The sequence below is a fragment of the Mustelus asterias genome, chromosome 10 (assembly GCF_964213995.1).
Source record: "Mustelus asterias chromosome 10, sMusAst1.hap1.1, whole genome shotgun sequence".
In the NCBI taxonomy this organism is placed as follows: Eukaryota; Metazoa; Chordata; class Chondrichthyes; order Carcharhiniformes; family Triakidae; genus Mustelus; species Mustelus asterias.
Window position 1 is genome coordinate 92807607 of NC_135810.1, and position 21154 is coordinate 92828760.

The following is a 21154-nucleotide window of genomic DNA, read 5'->3' on the forward strand; positions in this document are numbered from 1 at the left end:
ACTTCTTCACTCAGAGAGTTGTGAACCTGTGGAGTTCTCTACCATGGAAAGCTGTTGGGGCCAGTTCATTAGATTTGTTCAAGAGGGAGCTCGATGTGGCCCTTGTGGCTAAAGGGATCAAGGGGTATGGAGAGAAAGCGGGAGTGGGATACTGAAAGTGCATGATCAGCCATGGTCATATTGAATGGTGGTGCAGGCTCGAAGGGCCGAATGGCCTCCTCCTGTACCTATTTTCTATGTTTCTATATTTCTATAAAATAAGGGGAAAACATGGAAAGAAAATATAAAATAAGGGGAAAATATGGAGAAACAATATAAAATATAAAATAAGGGGTAAAATTCTTAAGGGGGTGCAGGAGCAGAGAGACCTGGGTGTAAATGCATATAGATCATTGATTGTGGCAGGGCAGGTAGAGAGAACAATTAATAAATCATACAGTATCCTGAGCTTTATTAATAGAGGCATAGAATGCAAGGGCAAGGAGGTTACATGAACTTATACAACCACGAGTTAGACCTCAACTGGAATATTGTGTACAGTTCTGGGTGCCATACTACAGGAAGGATGTGAATGCATTGGAGAGAGTGCAGAAGAGGTTTACAAGAATGGTTCCAGGGATGAGAAACTTCAGTTATGAGGATAGATTGGAGATGTTGGAACTGTTCTCCGAGGAGAGAAGAAAGCTAAGGAGAGATTCAAAATCATGAGGTGCTGGAAAGAATAGATAGGAAGAAACTTCCCACTTGTAAAAGGATCAGGAATGAAAGGGCACAGATTTAAGGTGATCTGCAAAAGAAGCAAATGTGATGTGAGAAAAATCTTTTTCATACGACATGTGGTTTGGGATCTGGAACATACCGCCTGGAAGTGTGGTGGAGACAGATTCAATTGAGGCATTTAAGAGAGCATTAGATGATTCCTTGAATAGAAGCAATGTGCAGAGATATGGGGACAAGGCAGGAGAATGGCACTAAGTGATGATGTTCATTTGGGGAGTTGGTGTGGACACAGTGGGCCTCCTCTGCGCCATAATAATTCTGTGGTTCCGTGAGTTAATAAAACTTCTTGAAAAAAATCATGGCATTAATATCAACAATACTTTACCTCGTTCATTTGGATGATCAAACTTTGATACCGGTGTTCGTCCCAAAGATATGGTGGAGATCTGAGTCCCACCCACGTTATGAGTGGGATGTGTGATGTTTTTCAGGTGTTTTTTGTCAAGAATCAACCTAGTGACTAAGTCATTGCTCTCCATTTTGAATGTATGCCACTTTCCATCAGAAACAGAGATATCTGGCAAATAATGCTTCACGAAACCTACTGAGCTGGCACCAGAAATGTAGTTTATCAGTCCATCCATAATCTGAAAATAAATGGTAAATAACATTACATTTCAAATATTTTTATTTTTGGATTTAGTTTTAACTGCTACTCTTGTCTCTGCATGTTGCCATTGGAAGTCATTAATACCAATCGTCCTCCTCTGAGATATGGAGGGGACTGCTCTGTGTTCACTGCTATTCTGAACCACGACTGGTAAACAAAAGCACTCTCATTTACTGAAACAAATACATCCAGATTTCTCTTTTCTCTATTTAAGTACTTGGGTTCCATTGTGTGGATGATGGCACATGGACCAAACATGCCAGATGGGCTCCAGTAGAGGTAATCCTAGGATTTAAACTATTGCCATCTGTTTTGGCGGGTGCATTCTGCAGCCCTGCTTATCTTCATATTAATTAAAGCTGTCTTTGCTTTCAAATAAAGCTTGTTTTTAGTGAATTTTAATCAACGTGAGGAATTATCATAGCGTATTGCATGTGCTCTTGTTCAATTGGCCTTCTCAAAATCAGATTCTGGTTCTTGTTAGGCCAACAAGATATCGGAAGATGAACCTGCGCTTCATTTTATTGTACCCTCTTCCCGGTGGGCGGCACGGTGGCACAGTGGTTAGCACTGCTGCCTCTCAGCGCCAGGGACCCAGGTTCAATTCTGGCCTTGGGTGACTGTGTGGAGTTTGCACGTTCTCCCCGTGTCTGCGTGGGTTTCCTCTGGATGCTCTGATTTCCTCCCCACAGTCCAAAGATGTGCAGATGTGGATTGCCAATGGTAAATTGTCCCTTTGTGTCCAAAGGTGTGTAGGTTAGGTGGATTAGCCGTGGTAAATGCCTGGGGTTATGAGGATAGGGTGGAGGGGAGGGCCTGGGTGGGATGAGAGTTTGTGTAGACTGGATGCAATGTAGAGATTCTATGATTCCTCGAAAAATGTTGGCATTGGCAGATACTTTGCAGCCATTTTTTGGTTGAAATAATGGAAATGTAAAATGCAAAGAAAACAATTTAAAAAGTGGTTAATTAGTTTACCACTTATAATCAAATGAATGTTGAATAAAAGGGTTTAGATGTGAAAATGAGAATGAATGTCATAGACATGTGTTGTAGATATTGTCCAAAGTTTTTTGGATGGCTAGGGCTTGTCTCCAACCGTTTGGAGAGTTGACGGGGTCCAACAGACTCGCTGCTATTTTACACTCTAAAGACAGTTAGTTTGCAGCAAGCAGGACTTCCATCAATGATAGGATTGGCCGTTAGCTCGCCAGGCCCTCCAGGTACAGCACTGCGGTGGCTGGAAGAGGCACTGCACTGACACACCTGGGACCAAGTGTCAGGACATGGAGGCCAGGTAAGTGGTAGATGTTCTGGTGAGGGGAGGGTAGTACAGTTATAGGGGGGTTACAAGGTTGGGGGGTACATTTGGGGTCCCCAGGGATAGGGCGGGGCGGGGAAGGGAGGTCTGGAGGGGAGTCGGCAGGACTCCAGACCTTCATGGAAGGGTGCCCACCATCAACTTCTGACGGAGGTGCCTCCCCGCTTTCCAGCCCAAAATATAGATTTGAAAAATTTTCTACTCCTCCCCGATCTGACATCCGCACGCCAGCCTAAAAATTGAGGCTGTGTGGGAAAGGGAAAAGGCCCTTAAGTGGCTATTAAGTGATCACTTCAGAGCCTTAATTGGAGCACGGGCAATCTTCCACATCCCACCATCCTGATCCTGCCCACCCCACTGTAAAATTGCTTCCAGGTCCAGTCAGGTGAGATCCCGGAGGGAATCCCATCCATGATATTTCACACTCCCCCCACCCCGAGCAGGTTTTGAAATGTGGGCCATCGTTTGGTAACTTGGCATCAATATTTGAAATACTGCTTCTACTCTGCAATAACAATAAGCCTCAACCTCAGAACAATATTGGTGTAACACTTTTACAGTTCCTTTTTGGACTGAAATGTTATCTTAGTGCTCTGAGCCCATTAGGAACAGGGTTCAAGCGGTTTAAAGTTGTACTTTTACAACAGACAGATAGAGCAGGTTCTCATTCTCTTGCTATAGGCTGCATTCAAACCTACATTCCCAAGATATCTGACCTACAGGGTCAGACTGTGCTGCACCATCTCATGCATTTTGTAAGTTTGCACTGTAACATTTTCCTGGGTAATAATTCATGTTTATCCAGCTTTTCATTCCATACACTCCATACGGCAGTGGCACAGTGGTTAGCACCGCTGCCTCACAGCACCAGGGACCCAGGTTCGATTCTCGGCTTGGGTCACTGTTTGTGCAGAGTCTGCACGTCCTCTGCATGTCTGCGTGGGTTTCCTTTGAGTGCTCCAGTTTCCTCCCACAGTCTGAAAGATGTGCTGGTTAGGTGCATTGGCCATGCTAAATTCTCCCTCAGTGTACCCGAACAGGTGCCGGAGTGTGGCGACTCGGGGATTTTCACAGTAACTTCATTGCAGTGTTAATGTAAGCCTTACTTGTGACACTAATAAATAAACTTAAAAATATATGATCACAGTAATGATTGAAGTGAATATTGACCCTCAAAAACGGTTGGGATTGGCTTAGATGTTAAAAATGTTTTAAATCCCAAATCGGACTTCCCACCCATCCACTTGCAGGTTGCATGGAAGCAGGGAGAGGGACAGGCAATGAACCCAGGAGGTGGGTTGGCATTTTAAATATATTAATGAGACCGGCAACATCTAATTTAACCTGCTTTGCAGCTCCGACCTAAGTCACAAATGACCTTCCACATGACTGTGACGAAAGTAAATCTTTTCTCCTCTTTCTTCTCAACCTGTCAGCAGCTTTTGACATGCTTGATCACATCATCTTCCTCTAAGACCTCTCCAGCATTGTTCAGCTGTCTGGGCCTGCTCACACCTGCTTCCATTCTTATCTCTCTAATTGTGACCAGAGAATCACCTTCAATGCTTTATCTTGCTGCTCCTGCAACAACCTCTGCGTCAGCCTAAAGCTCTTTCCTTGGTCCCCTCCTATCTCTCATCAGCACACTGTCTCTCCGTTACATCATCGCAAAACACAACATTAGTTTTCCAAGGTACACTGGTGATATCCAGCTAGATTTCACCGACACCTCCCCTCCACTCTTTCACTGTTGCTAAACTATCAGACTGTTCATCCAAAATTCTGGACGAGCAGAAATTTCCTCCGACTAAATATTGGGAAGAATCATAGAATCCCTACAGTGCAGAAGGAGGCCATTTGGCCCATCGAGCCTGCACCAACCACAATCCCACCCAGGCTCTATCCCCATAACCCCATGCGTTTACCCTGGCTAATCCCCCTGACGCTAGGAGGCAATTTAGCACAGCCAATCAACCTAACCCGGGGGTGGATTTGGTGGTAAGGGGATTTCATTTGTGGTGGTGACTTGAGTCAATGGCCTCAGTCTCCTGAATATTTAATTTTGTCTCAACCTGGACTGGAGGTCAGATAAGCAGTCTGAAAGCACAGAGGCAATGAGAGAGATGCCGGAGAGGTACAGCTGGCTGTCCTTTAACGTACATATGGAACTTGAGATTGTATTTTTGGATGTTATCGCTAAGTGACAGCATCTGGATGAGAAATAGGAGGGGCCAAAGTCAGATCTTTGGTAAACCCAGAGGTAATGGTTCAAGGACAAAGAGAGATTATTGCAGGAGATTCACTGGCTACACATGGGTAGGTAAGAATGGTATCAGATATGGACAATATCAGCCAATGCTCGCCTGAGCAGCCTCCAGTGTTCCCAAACTTCAGCTTATCCAGAATTCTGCTATCATAGTCAAATCTGAAGCAAGCACTGTACCTCTACCATCCAGATCATTGCTGACATGATCCCCCAACTCCTCAAATATAGATTGTTCTGGTGTTAAAATTCTTTCAAGATCTTATACATGCATATCTCTATAAATTCCTCTGGAACTACAATTCTCCCTGCAGAATTCTCCATTCTTCTGAGTGTGGTCCTTTCCTTCTTTATTCTTTCATGGGATGTGGGCATCTCTGACAACACCAGCATTTGTGCCCATCCCCAATTGCCCTTGACGAGGGGCTTGCTATGCCAATTCAGAGGGATAGTTGAGAGTTAATCACATTGCTGTGGATCTAGAGTCACATGTAGGCCAGACCAGGTAAAGATGGCAGATTTATTTCCCTATAGGACATTGGTAAATCAGGTGAGTTTTTAAGACAATGAACAATAATTTCATGTCACCGTTATGGCTTTCAATTCTGGATTTATTATCTGAACCCAAATTTCACCATGTCCACGGAGTGTTAGCCTGGGCCTCTGGATTACTAATCCAGTGACATTACCGCCAGGCCACCAATTCCCCACTTTAGTGCATCTCTTCACCACACCAGTGTGCCTTCAGCCACCTAAGCGCCACACTCTGGCATTCTCTTCCTAATTCATTCCAGCTCCCTCTCCTTATTTATGACCTTCTTCCACACAGACCTCTTTGATCAAGCCTTTTGTTATCGCTCCAAATCACAGAATCTTACTGTGCAGAAGGAGGCCATTCGGTCCATCAAGTCTGCACCAACCACAAATCCACTCAAGCCCTATCCCCACGTATTTATCCTAACTAGTCCCCCTGACACTAAGAGGCAATTTAGCATGGGTAATCCACCTAACCCGCACATCTTTGGACAGTGGGAGGAAACTGGAGCACCTGGAGGAAACCCACTCAGATATAGGGAGAACATGCAGACTCCACACAGACAGTGACCCGGAATCGAACCCGGGTCCCTGGCGCTGTGAGGCAGCAGTGCTAACCACTGTGCCATCATGCCGTCCTGATGTCTCCATCTTTTGTTCATTGTTTTCTGATTATGCCTCTGAAACTACATAAATGTTCGTGATTATTGTTGTTATAAAATGACAGCACATGTGACCCCAGCTTGTTGAACCAAATAACATGACAAAGATTTTTGGACACAGATGCAGCAAAAAAGGATTATGCTGTAATTCATTAATAGTACTTAATGCTCGTAATGTGAGTGCATCTGTAATTCAAATCGCTGAAGGAGATAATTTATTATTTAGTTAATTTTATTGATTACAACCCTGAAAACAAGTTTACCTTGACAGTGGTATTGTTGATACTTCCTTGTATGTGGAGCAATATTCCTTCTGATGAGTGTGTCCTGAACTGTATTTCGATGCGACTGGTGTCTCTATCTCCTTTTCGATTTTGTTTTTTCTTGTTGTGGTTCTTCAGTAATTGTTCCCGTTTATAACTTTCTTTAATGAGATAATCCAGATGAAATTGTCCGTTCAAATTAATTGCTGTATCTGGGGAAATGTCTGCGTTGGAGGATATATTGTTAAATTCATCATAACAGTCACATAACCACAACTACATTCACCCCCAATCACGTTCCCTCAACCACAAAGGGTGCATATGTCAGCACACTGTCTTGACCCTCAGATCACCTTCTCTATCTCCTTCTGTTCAGGATTTGCTTTTCTAGGATCTAGAAATTCCCATGCCCGCCCTGACAGCCTCGCTTGCATTCCTGCTGCCCTAAATCACCTCCGAACCTGTATAAACTTCCCCCAACCCCGGTTCCAAGTCGAGGTGCGCAGTCTCCAGTCCCTATTGCCCATAAACTGTCCACATTTCTACCAATGAGCCTTAGATAACTGTCTGAATTCATCCCCTTCACAGCACCAAAGGAGGCCATTCGATCCATCATGTCTGTTTCACATTCTTCAGTGTAAAATAATAGCAGAATACTTCTCCCCCCCCCCCCCTTTCTTATTAACTTGCTCTGTGTTGTAGGTTTGTAAATGTCCAAACTAATTTTATAAGTTGAGCATTTTAATATAAGAAAATAAACTCAAGAACATTAAGAACAGAGAAATGCAAAAGTCCCACCCATCCCTGTCCTTGCCTCAGCTCATCTACTGCTGAAGCCCTCATTCATGCTTTTGTCACTCCCAGATTTGTCTATGCCAATGGTTTGAAGTTGACCTGCCATCTTCTATACCGCTCATCTGCAGCTCCGCTGACTCATGAGTTGGGTAAGAACCCAGTCACCCATTACCCCCACTCTTGCTGCCCTGCATTGAGCATAAGATCATAAAGAGTAGGAGCAGGAGGAGGCCATTCGGGCCATCAAACCTGCTCCACAATTCAATAAGATGATGGCTGATCTGATTGTGGCCTTAACTCCACTTTCCTGCCTCTCCCCCCCACTCACAACCCTTGTAAGAAGTCTCACAGCACCAGGTTAAAGTCCAACAGGTTTATCTGGTAGCACGAGCTTTTGGAGCGCTGCTCCTTCATCAGGTGAGTGGGAGTTGGGTTCACAAACAGGACGTATATAGACACAGACTCAATTACAAGATAATGGTTAGAATGCAAGTTTCAACAGGTATTCAAGTCTTTATAGGTGCAGACAATGCAAGTGGAGAGAGGGTTAAGTACAGGTTAAAGAGGTGTGAATTGTCTCAAGCCAGGACAGTTAGTGAGATTTTGCAAGCCCAGGCAAGTCGTGGGGGTTACAGGTAGTGTGACATGAACCCAAGATCCCGGTTGAGGCCGTCTGCTGTGGCGCGTCAGAACTGTTGATCGATGAGTCAAGCGCCATATTCTAGAGGCGGCTAGATATAGCACTTGGGGCGAATGGGATCAAAGGTTATGGGGAGAAAGCAGGATTAGGCTATTGAATTGGACGATCAGCCATGATTGTGATGAATGGCGGAGCAGGCTCAAAGGGCCAAATGGCCTCCTCTTGCTCCTGTCTTCTATGTTTCTATGTAAACTGTACCCTGTAGTTTTAGATTCCTCTACAAGGGGAGACATCCTGTCAGCATCCACCCTGTCAAGCCCCTCAGAATCTGACATGTTTCAGTAAGATCGCCTCTCATTCTTCTAAATTCCAATGAGTACAGACCCAACCTGCTCAGCCTTTTGTCATAATGCCTTCATCCCAGGAATCAGCCTAGCGAACCTTCTCTGAACTGCCTCCAATGCAATTATGGGGTGAATTTTACCGTTCCATCTGCCACGGGAATTGGAGAGGGCGGGGGATGGATCCGGAAATGTCCATTGACCTCAGGTGGGATTTTCCAGTTTTGGGTGAGCATGGCCAGAGAATCCCACCCCACATCCTTCCTTAAGTAAGGAGACCAAAAGCATTTGGGAGAGACGTCATCCGAGTGAGACACAGAGTGAGTATATTTGGGAATTTGGAGCAAAGTGGGAATTGCACTGAAAGTGGTCTTGCCCTGGTGCAGGAGTAGATGCTGCAAGGGAGAGAGTTGATGGTTGGTAGTAGGTATGTTTTGTTTACCCAATATAAAGCTACGTTAAGGGAAGGTAAGAGTCCTAGCTTTTTAAAACATAACTTAAATAATTTTCTGCTGGGAATAAATTTAATGTAAGAATCTTTTAACTAAAGCATTACTGGGGAGCTCAGTCCAGAGTTTTTCATGGCCTGCAGTATGTGGGAATTCAGACTCTTTGCAAGTCTGGATGATCACATATGCAGGAAGTGCCACTGGTTTGATCAGCTTGAGAGCTGGGTTCTGGCATTTAAGAGCTGGGTGGAGGCATAGTGGAGGCTGAGAGGTTTGTGCATAGCACGTTGTTCGATGAGGTCACCCCGCAGGAAGTGCAGTCAGAGAGGGAATGGGTCACCTCCAGTCAGAAGAAGAGAAGTAGCAGGTAGTCGGGAAAACCCCATAGTGCATCTCATTCAAGAACTGTTTCTCGCTGTTGGAAAACGGTGAGGATGACGGTTCCTCTGGGGCGTGCAGCCAGAGCCAAGTTCACGGCACCGTGGGTGGCTCAGCTGCACAAAGCGGAGAGGAGTAAGAGTGGAGGAGCAATAGTGGCAGGAGACCCAATAGTGAGGGGTGCAGACAAGTGTTCCTGAAGCTGCAGGATGATGTGTTACCACCCCGGTGTCAGGGTCAAAGATGTCATTGAATGGCTGCATTCTGAAGGGGGAGGGTGAACAGTCAAAGATTGTGTCTCACATTGGTTACAAAGACATAGGTAGAGAGAGGGACGAGGTCCTGCAGCAAGAATTTAGGGAGCTAAGTAGCAGGCTGAAAAGCAGGACTGCAAAGGTGGTAATCACTGGATTACTCTCAGTGCCATGTGCTCGTGAGAATAGAAAGAGGAGGATAGAGCAGATGAATGTGTGGCTGAAGGGATGGTGTATGAGGGAGGGCTTTAGAGTCCTGGATCACTGGGTCCGTTTCTAGTGAAGGTGGGATCTGTACAAGTCGGACGGGTTGCACCTGAACCGGAATGAGACCAACATCCTTGCAGGGAGGTTCGCTGGTGCTCTTGGGAGAGAGTTTAAACTAATTTGGCAGGGGGATGGATTATGGACTAGAGGTACAGTAGGGGGTGATGCACAGCCAAATCAAAAAAAAATACAAGAAGGCAGAGCAGAGATAGTCATGTTAAGGCACAAGGGAATATGACAAGGTTGGATGGCATTCCTTTAAATGCAAGGAGTCTTACGGCTAAGCCAGTTGAACTGAGGGCATTAATTAACACGTGAGAGTATGATATTATTGCTATCACAGAGACATGGTGAGGGAAGGGCAGGACTGCCTGCTCAATATTCCAGGATATAGAATCATCAAGCATGGGGGGGGTGGAATGTAACAGAGGAGGTGTCGCAATATTAATCAAGGAATCAATTACCACAGTGAGGAGGGATGATATCTTAGCAGGTTCCTTAATTGAGGCCATATGGGTGGAATTTACAAACTAAAAGGGGGCAAACACATTGCTAGGAGTGTACGTTAGGCCCCCAAACAGTCAGGGAGAGATAGCAGAGCAGATATGTAGGCAAATCTCAGTAAAGTGTGAAAACAATAGGGTAACAATAGTAGGGGATTTCAACTTCCCCAATATTAATTGGGATAGGAAAAATGTGAAAGGCTTAGAAGGGGCAGAATTTTTAACGTGCATTCAGGAGAGCTTTTTGGGTGAGTATGTAGAAAATGCTACACAGGAGAGGGGACAGTACCTGATGAAATTTCAGGGAATGAAGCCAGGCAGGTGGTGGAAGTGTCAGGGGGAGCATTTTGATGATAGTGACCATAATTTGATAAGATTTAAGGTAGTTATGGAAAAGGACAAAGATGGATCAGAAACAAAGGTTCTGAATTCGGGGAAGGCTGATTTTAATAGGATAAGACGGGATCTGGCCAAAGTGGACAGGGAATGGCTACTTATAGGAAAATGCACATCAGAGCAGCGGGAGTCAATCAAAAAGTTTAAAGTTTTTAAAAATTTATTTATTATTGTCACAAGTAGGCTTACATTAACACTGCAATGAAGTTACTGTGAAAATCCCCTAGAAAATAGAAATATTACAAAGCCAACATGTTCCCATACGATAAAGGGAGGGGTCAAAACATCCAGATAACCCTGGATGTAAAGGGCTTTACATATTGGATGGAAGTGAAAGAAGGTTTATGGCAGATACAGGGGGCTCTAAATATTGGATGCCCTAGAGGAGTCTAGAAAGTGCAGGGGGTGCTTAAAAAAGACATTAGGAGAATGAAGAGGGAGCATGAAAAAGCACTGGCAGGAAAAAGGAAATTCCCAAAGTGTTTTATAAGTGTATTTAGGGCAAAAGGAAAGAGTAGGGCCAAAGTGGCAACCTATGTGTGTGAATCGAAAGATGTAGGTGAAGTATTAAACGAGTATTTTGCATCTGTGTTCATTAAGGAGGAGGGCGATGTAGATATAGAAAGCAGGGAGGGGCACTGTGGTGCAGTCAAACAAATTAGCATTGAGAGGGAGGAGGTGTTAATGGTTTTAGCAGGTTTAAAATCTCCTCTCCTGTTGTGAAGCAGCTCAGGGACATGCTACTTTGTTAAAGGCACTATGTAATTGCAAGTTGTTGCTGTGAGCACCGTGGACATTTATTGGGTTAAATCATTTGGCCCAGGAACAGCTAAATGTGGTTGTATGGATACCTGTCAGAAAGAATGGAATTCCTGACATTTTTGTCATGGCAAAGTTACATCACTCGTATGACACCAACAAAAGTAGGAGAATCAGGGTTTGTTCTGGGTGCTTGCTGGGTTAACTGAGTTAACTGAGGTTGACATTAAGGATTGACATTAACCCAAATTAGAATGCCAAAAATCAGGTGCTCATCATTGCTCTCCAGCAACAGATGATGAGTGCGATCTTATGTGGTTATCGGGTTAGGCCACGAGTGGAACCTACAGGGACGTAGGCATAATGATCAGCCATTCAGCCCCTTTAGCTTGTTTTCCCATTCTATTAAATAATGGTTGATTTGTACCTCAACCCCATTTATTTGCTTTTTTTCCCCATATCCCTCCTCCTTATTCTACCAAAGCTCTATCAATCCCAGTCTAAACATGTTTAATTGGCCCAGCATCCACAGCCATTTGTCCCCACCTTTTTAACTTTAATTTACATGCAATTGTATATCCTCTGCTGCAAATAGTGCCATCCCGAGACCCATCCGAGGAAGCACCAAGAGTTGGGAATAATTATGCCAGTAAAATTGAACTGTAAGTGACACATGTCATAGAGTAATACTAAGCTGGGATAACACTGATTTATATACTCAATGGACTCTCGGGGCAGAAGGATACCGGCACGTCCGCCCGAGGTTCATACGATCCTGCCCAAGGCCAATGGAGAATGCTGTTCTCCGAGCCTCGCCCGCCCCCAGAATCGGGGCAGGCGTGCCAATAAAATTCCGGCCTTGGTCTCTTCCCTTTGAGCCTTTCAAAGCTGGCCATTCCCTTTGAAGTAAGGATGCCAAAGCTGCACTCAACCTTCCAACATTAGTCGGGAATGTCTTCTGAGAGGCTAGAGTAGCTTTGCTTCGTCTTGTAGTCAAGATATATCCAGTACTTGGCTAGCCTTTCTGAAGTACAGCTTCACATAGACAGGAAATATTACTGGCGAATCAATAATCACACCCAAATCCCTTTCCTGTGTAACTGCTGTCAGCAGACAGTGCTCTGTACATTCTTTTCTCATGTTCATTACTCAATATTTATATCTTTAAAAGTCCATTTACTATTTTTCAGCCCATCCACTTCACTGGTTCAAATGTTTCTAAAAGCTCTCATTTAATTTGTTAAGCCGGCGACTTTACTAAGAGGTGGAAAGTAATTATCAGAAGCAAAGGAAGCAATTAAGGAAACGATGTTGGGCGAGCAAGATGTGTGGCATTGAATGCAGCAGGAATTGGTAGCTGTTGTTTCTAGTTTATGTAAATAACTTGTGTGCAGAATGAAATTGAACACAATTGCGGGGCATATTAAACTTGGTGGTGGGGGAGATCAGTACAGTCTGATAAAGCAGCTGAATTCTCGATGGATGTAGAGCATACTTCTGAGTGGATAGAATGGTGACAGATGAAATGCAATGCAGATCATTGGATATTGGAAAATCATGTGTGTCCGGTGTCAGAATTTCCAATATATGGGTTTCCTCCGGGTGCTCCGGTTTCCTCCCACAGTCCAAAGATGTGCGGGTTAGGTTGATTGGCCAGGTTAAAAATTGCCCCTTAGAGTCCTGAGATGCGTAGGTTAGAGGGATTAGCAGGTAAATATGTGGGGGTAGGGCCTGGGTGGGATTGTGGCCGGTGCAGACTCGATGGGCCGAATGGCCTCCTTCTGCACTGTAGGGTTTCTATGAATCTATGTACTTTTGGTACACAATGCTATCCAACCATAGAAACATAGAAACGTAGAAGATAGGAGCAGGAGGAGGCCATTCGGCCCTTTGAGCCTGCTTCGTCATTCATCACGATCATGGCTGATCATCCAACTCAATAGCCTAATCCTGCTTTTCCCCGTAACCTTTGATCCTGTTCACCCCAAGTGCTACATCCAGCTGCCTCTTGAATACATCCAGTGTTTTGGCATCAATCGTCGTCATGTTATCCCCATATTTCCAGACCTGTAAAGTTTAACTCTGAGGCCACCATGTAGTGTTTTTTAAGTATACCCATGCCAGAAATATTCCTTTCAGTTCAGGTCCATCAGGCACTGGGAAACCTGAAAGCGATGCAGAGGGAACACGCCTAATCGGTAACGCCAAAAAACAAAGTTACATGAAAAGCTCAGTAAAAAATTGGATTATTTTGCATTGAAAGAAGGTGAATGAGTTTGGATCTTAAGGTAGAAGAGTATTCCTGAGTATTTGTTCAAGTTAAGTCTTAACTATAGGTCAAAGGAACATATATGCAAACTGGTAAGAGATTTCCAGGACTGTCAAGAAGTACATTTTCTCTCAATATGGTTAATAATGGGAATGGCCTTCTGGGTAGGGTAGTAGAAGCAAAAAATGATGTGATGGCGAATTGTAAATCGTAGCCAAAGCTGAGTGGCTTGATTGACATCACTAATCTTCATCCATGATGCTGAAACAAATGGGTGTGGAGTGGAATTCTGAGGAAGGATGTCCTTGCTATAGAGGGAGTACAGCGAAGGTTCGCCAGGCTGATTCCTGGGATGGCAGGTCTGTCGTATGAGGAGAGACTAGGTCGGTTAGAATTTTATTCACTGGAATTTGGAAGAATGAGAGGGGATCTCATAGAAACTTATAAAATTCTAACAGGGTTAGACAGGGTAGATTCAGAAAGGATGTTCCCAATGGTGGCGGAGTCCAGAACTAGGGGCCATAGTTTGAGGATAAGGGATAAACCTTTTAGAACTGAGGTGAGGAGAAATTTCTTCACCCAGAGGGTGGTGAATGTGTGGAATTCACTACCACAGAATGTAGCTGAGGCCAAAATGTTGTCTGATTTCAAGAAGAAATTAGATATAGCTCTTGGGGCTGAAGGGATTAAAGGATATGGGGAGAAGGGGGGATCAGGATATTGAATTTGATGGTCAGCCATGATCAAAATGAATGGTGGAGCAGGCTCAAAGGGCCGAATGGCCTACTCCTTCTTTTAGTTTCTATGTTTCTATGTAACTATATCAGAACAAGACACTTCAGAAAGTAGTGTAGCATTTCTTTCTGTAGACTAAGGCCGGAATTCTCTGGCTGTTCATGCCCCGTCGCTGCTGCTGCCAAGAACAGAGAATTTGGCTTTCAGTCAAATCTCCATTCACTGCAGCGGGACTGGAGAATCCCTGCTCCGGGTGAGTTGGAGAATCCGGCCCTGTGTGTTGTTGGCCGACTTGCTTAGGGATCTTGTTGGTTCTGTACCAACTGTCTTAAACCAAGGTTCTCCTGAGCACCTCTTAATCAGGCTTGATTAAAACGTACTCCTAGCATTACACCAAGCAACGTCAAATGCATGCAATGGGCAAACTGCCCCTCAATTGCTCAAACACCAGAACAGGATCTGACTTTAGAGCCAGAGGTTGTAATGTTTAATTGGTGGGAAATGGAGAGTTAAATTGAATGATGTGTAAGATGAGGGACTGAACTGAAGTTGCCTATTTGCAGGTTAAGTTACAATTGTCCCCACCATGTTAACTTTACGGAGTGTGAATGTGACAATGTAATTGCACTACTGAAATTCTCATTGAGCCATCAAAACTTTGGTCTGTTACATATGTAGCGAAAGTAAATACTTTAGATCCTTTTGCTGTTATTCCATTTTCCATTGTCTCCTTACCTGTTCTACTTGGCAAATGATTTTTCAACAAATAAATGCTTTGCATTAATATACCCCTTGGTAAATGTTGTATTTTAGGTCTTATTTATCATTACAATATGCTGTTACTAGTTGGAATAGTTAGAAAAAAAACCTACCTTTTTCACAGTGGGATCCAGTAAAACCTTCAGGGCATTGGCACAAGTAGAAAGACCAACGATCCAAGCAAATTCCTCCATTGAAGCATGTTTTATCCTGACAAACGCTGTCCAAACGATGGCAACTGCAGAAACATAAAACATTGAAAACCGCAAGGCTGGAAAAGTCCATAGGTTTGGCATGTCTGTTTTTTTTACCAGTTGTTACTGTTGATATATTTCTCTTCAAGACTTGTCCAGTTTGACCTTGAAAAGCTGGAAGCTACTGACCCCTACAACCAATCTCAGCCAGTGATTCCAAAAGCTAACCATAAGAACTAGGAACAGGAGCTGGCCACTCAGCCCCTTGAGCCTGCTCTGCCATTCAATGAGATCATGTCTGATCTGATTGTCACCTCAACACCACATTCCCACCAACCCCAGATAACTTCCAAAGTCCAAAGATGTGCGGGTTAGGTTGATTGGCCAGGTTAAAAATTGCCCCTTAGAGTCCTGAGATGCGTAGGTTAGCGGGATTAGCGGGTAAATATGTGGGGGTAGGGCCTGGGTGGGATTGTGGTAGGTGCAGCCTCGATGGGCCGAATGGCCTCCTTCTGCACTGTAGGGTTTCTATGATTTCTATGATTTTCACCCCTGTAGACTGGATAGTCACATGGATGGTGTGATGGCGCGGTACAAAGGGGGTCATGTGACGTGACTGCAGGCATTCTTTCAGCGTGCGGCAGAGAGCATATAAGAACAGCTCAGTTATTGTTAATAAACAACCACTGTTGTTGGTCCCACTTATTGCAACCCAATACTTCTACAAACCCACTTGCTTATCAAGAGTCCATCTACCTCTGCTGTAAAACTATTCTAAGACTTTGCATCCACTGCCTTTTGAAGAAGAGAGTTCCAAAAATTCTCAACCCTCAGAGAGAAAAAATTCTTCTCTTATGTCTCTCTGTCTTAAATGCTTACCCCTAGTTCTAGATTCTCTCACAAGAGGAAGCATCCTCTCTACATCCACTCTGTCAAGGATCTCATATTTCAATCAAATCACCTTTTAGTCTTCTAAACTCCAGTGGGTACAAGCCCAACCTGTTCAATCTTTCCTCATAAAACAATTTGCCTGATCCAGGCATTAGTTGAGTAAACTTTCTCTGAACTGCTTCCAGCGCATTTACATCCTTCCTTAAATAAGGAGACCAATACTGCACACAATACACCGGATGTGGTATTACTAGTGTCCTGTCAACTGCAGCATAACCTCCTTTGTTTTAAATTAAATTCCCCTCACAATAAATGATAACATTCTATTCACTTTCCTAATTACTTGCTGCAGCTGCAAACTAACCTTTTGCAATTCATGTACGAGGACACCCAGATCCCTCTGTGTTTGAGAGCTCTGCAGTCTCTCACCGTTTAGATTAAATGCTTCTTTTTTAATTCTTCCAGCCAAAGTAGACATTTTCCTACATTATACTCTATGTGCCAGATCTTTGCCCACTCGCCCTACATGTGTCCCTTTCTAATTTCCCGATGTCCTCTCCACAGCTTCCTTTTCTACCTATCTTTGTGTCACCAGCAAGTTTAGCAACACTTCCGAACTGTCAAAGAGGACAGAAATTCCGACTCCAGGAGCCAATAATTGTAAAAGAATGTTTTATAAAGGGAGAACAATTTTTTCCACCAGGTTACCACCCAGGCAGCAAAAGTTGAAAATGACCCCCTGCCTCTTTCACTTTGTTTTGTACTCTTGCGAGCCCCTGAAACAATGCCTGGAGCAGCGATGGAAAACAAAAGGGGGCCAGACCGCCCCAGCAGACACCAAGCTGCTGCAATCTGCAGCTGTTTCCACTCCGGTCCAAGGTACATGAGGTCACTGATCATGAACCCATCACGGTTGAATCTTACCAGCCTCCCTCCTCCCATACTCTTGGGAAGTCAACTCATAAAAGCACTTTGACCACGCACCAGAGGCTCACACTGAGGCGAGAATAATGTGTACTTATTTCTGTAATCTATTAAAGCCACATTGCTGTTAGAGATCTTAGGATGTAGAGACCGTAGTCCAGGTTTTCACCATGATGGAGAGCTGAAATACCAGAACTGTCCAAAATTTATAGATCCCACCCCGAACACTGCACATTGCATATTCACAGCAGGTGAGGTCCGGTTCATGCACATGTGTTTTATGGAGGCAGTTGGCTATTTAAATCAGCAGCTGCCTACACTCTGGATGGATTTTGGTACTCTAGGAGTGTGGGTCCCAATGTGTTCAGAGGAAGAGGAGGACTGAACTTGGCGTATTTCTTCAGAGAGGTAGGGTACCGCTGTGGGATTTTCCTTAACATTTTATTCACATCCCACAAAATAAATTTCAATTGTCTTCCCTGAACCCAAGGGCGCAGGAGGGTGGGGCTCCTGGTCCTACAGGGAAATTATTGTTGCCCTTTCTCACTCCTGACACAGAGGCAAAATGCCCTCCACAGCAACACAAATCAGTCAACAACCTTGCTCCTGTTGATAGCAGGTCAAAATGGACCACAGCATACCACCCTCATTATTACTGGTGAGAACCACCTTCATAATGTTACCATTCTTTTTGAGCTCTTTAGTTTACAAACACACAACAAGTTACGTACAAGTGCAAGTAAATATATTCAAGGAATGCTCAAATGTGCAACATACAATTTGAAAGTGTAACCACAGTGAACCCATTAGTGCTGTAGGCTGGAAGGCACCCAGCGCTCACACGCACTCTGATGAAGTTCCCTCTGTGTTGTCTCAGAGGAGATGGAGACAGGTTATCCATTTCTCTGAACAGCAATGAGCAGTGAGGTAGCCTACCTCATCATGCAGGCACCCACTGGGGCCTCCTTCAGATTGTGGCCTCTGCATCTCTGCCTGGGCAGCCACGATCACCGGCACACGTGCAGCAGATGAGGGCTCTGGAAGAGGGATTGAGGAGGTGGAGGAAGATGAGGGTGCTGAGGAGCTCCCGGTACCTTCACCCTCCTCAGTGACCCACACAGCTGTGGTTTGGCCTTCAGGTGGGGCTGGCTGCTGGCGGGCAGCACTCATTTATTCCAGCAGCTGTGCGACCGTCATGTTCAGGGTAGGCAGCTCCTCGTGGGTTCCATGTCAGCACTCACACTCTGAGTGACCTGCTCTAGGTTACAGAGGGAGGCTTACACCCTTTCCTGGCTTAGGTGCTGCTCTTGCATCCTCTCTGAGTGTTGCTGCATGTATCTCTCCACGAGATTCTCCAATCGCTCATGGTCAGAACTCATGTGGTTTAGCCCCTGAGAGAAGGTGAGGCTCGTGACGATGATGGACTCCTCCATTCGCAGTCTGGTAGCTCCCACTACCTCAGCGAGTTCCGCCAGATGTTTGCACATCTGCTGCTAGCGTTCCAAAAGGTGACTCCTGAGGCTGCATGTTTTTGCCCACTGGAGCATCACCGTGACTCCCCTCCCTCCTCCGAGGGGGACTGTGCATAGATACCTCTCATTCTGCCACCTCCTCCTTCACTCTGATATGGTGCCCTTCACCCTGTGTCATCCGCTCTGCTAGTATAGGACTGGCATAACGTGACCCTGTCAACTCAGACATCTCTTCCTCCTCTCGATGTTGGAGAGATAATCTGAGGCGGGGGTGGTGGGAGGAGGGAGCAGAGATGGGGACTATATGAGACACAGAAGGTGTTATTTAGATATATTTCTTCTCATAGTGAAAGCACTGTGTGATACACACCATTGCCTTACCTTAGCTCCATTTCATCACTTACCATGTGACATTGTTCAATTACCCATCATGCTGCAGGGGTTTCCCCAATAGCCGTTCCACGTGCTGCTCCTATTGTAGAGCGAAGTTATGCAGCCTGCAGCTTGTAATGATACTTTCTATGGATCTTTCTGGAAGAAACCAGCTAATGGGTGGCATGGTGGCACAGTGGTTAGCACTGCTGCATCACAGCGCCAGAATCCCAGGTTCAATTCTGGCCTAGGGTGATTGTTTGTGTGGAGTTTGCACATTCTCCCCGTGTCTGTGTGGGTTTCCGCCAGGTGCTCCGGTTTCCTCCGGGTGCTCCAGTTTCTTCCCACAGTCCAAAGATGTGTGGGTTAGGTTGATTGGCCATACTAAATTGACCCTAGTATCAACAGGACTAGCAGGGTAAATATATGGAGTTACGGGAATAGGGCCTGGGTGGGATTGCGGTTGGTACAGACTCAGTGGGCCAAATGGCCTCCTTCTGTACTTTAGGGATTCTATGAATGTGTTCTAAACTGACTGGGTGGGATCTTGCGCTCGCACTCTCCATCTGTGAGATCGCTAGCGGGGGCTCAAGATCCAAAAAAAACCCGGAAATCACAAATCCTGCCAGTGAGATCGTGACATTCGATTTTCACCGCCCCTTGCCAGTGATGTAATCAGGTTCACGTCCATACTGGGTCTGAACCTAATGTCAATATCTTTATAAATTTAAACCTAATTAAACACCTCCCTCGCCAGATTTCCCCCTCACATTGGTACGGCTTACAATCGGGTCATCCAGACCTGAACCTGCCGTGGGGATCCCTCTGGGGGCGGGGGTGGGGGGGCGGGGTGAAGATCAGTATAGCCCCGGGGGAGAGGGACATGGCTAGTAGGCAGTGCCCTGGCACTTCCCGCTGGCACAGGTTGACACTGTGTCAACCTGGTAGTGCCAAGCTGGCAGTGCCAACCTGTGCATTTGTTTATGCCATCGAGGCACCTATTTCAATGGATCTGGTTCCTGGCTCGAAGACTCTCCACCTCATCAGAGTAACGCAAACCACACCAATGATTTGTTTCGGAAATTAAAGGGAGAAGATCTAGAGAGAAAATTGGCCGATGGAGCTGAAGATTTTACGCCAGTTTCCTCACCAGAACTGATAATTTGCCAAACTCTTGTAAGATTCTGCCCATTGAGATAGAAATTGCCATTCATTGTTGCTGTTCTGCGAGTGTAATGGGTATTTTATCCATTTGGCAATCAGACAGTTTGCAGCCAATCTCTCCAGGCGTTGGTTTCATTGCTTTATTTGTGGGCTCCATTTTCCAGGAGTCCCAGATGGATGCCAAAAGAGTTTGAATAAGTGCGAAGCACAACAGCTGACCCCTGCTAAAAATTAGTCTCTGATGAGTGGAACTGGACCCACCACCTGCTCTGTTTAGAGCTGTTTAAATCCCTCAAAGGCCCAGGCCGCCACCAATCGAAGGTAGGTTTTGAAAACACTTTCATGAAAGAAATGTGGAAGGAACGCTTCCTTGACTGGAGTAAAACCACTGCAGTCCAAATGCCATTCCCCCAAAATGCACTCCAACGCACCATCCCCCCACCCTCCCCACACACACCCAAGGGATATCGCCTATAAAACAGGCAGCCTGCAACTGAAACCTTCACTCAGGCTTGACTATCACAGGCAACCTGTGCTGAATATGACCCAAGGTTAGGTTGTTTGTCCATGCTAAATTGCCCCTTAGTGGCAGGGGGATTAGTGGGTTAAATACTTGGTGTTACAGGGATGGGGCCTGGGTGGACTTGTTGCTGGTGCAGGCTCGATGGGCTGAATGGCCTCTTCCTCCACTGTAGGGATTCTATGATTCTATAAGGATCGTGTCCATCTGCCCTCAGGTGTGGCCACTGAAAGCAGGAACTTTGAATCCTCTTCTATCTGCTGCAGCCAAATCGAGTAGAAATTCCCATTGCAATGAGCAGAAGTTTGTGAAATTTCGGTGTCAGAAAAGGCAATATTTTCAACAACTCAGCTATCAGTCATTTAACATTTAATAGTACCACTCATAATAGACATTGACCATATAATTTACGGGTAATAAACTGCAAATTATTTCTCAATAAATGCTGTAATTATGTCACAATCATTAATTCTTCAGTGTGAATATCATCATATTTCAAGGACATGAAGTTGGTACCAGCAGTCCCTGCACAAAATCAAACAGTTACTCTCCTCACACTCACTTCCTCAAATCGCCAGCATTTATTTAGGACCATACAGTAGCAGTCGTAACGCCAGTGGGAATGGCGTTATATAAATG

General features: G+C 45.0%; 1 long non-coding RNA gene across 1 annotated transcript; it reads right to left on the reverse strand.

Moving 5' to 3' along the window:
- Positions 1-1273: 1273 nt before the first annotated feature.
- LOC144500078 (uncharacterized) lies at positions 1274-15138 on the reverse strand. Its single transcript, XR_013498920.1, has 3 exons — positions 15092-15138; positions 6434-6657; positions 1274-1367 (listed from the first exon to the last, which is right to left on the reverse strand). It is a non-coding gene; the product is annotated as an uncharacterized LOC144500078 (long non-coding RNA).
- Between the last annotated feature and the right edge of the window lie 6016 nt (positions 15139-21154).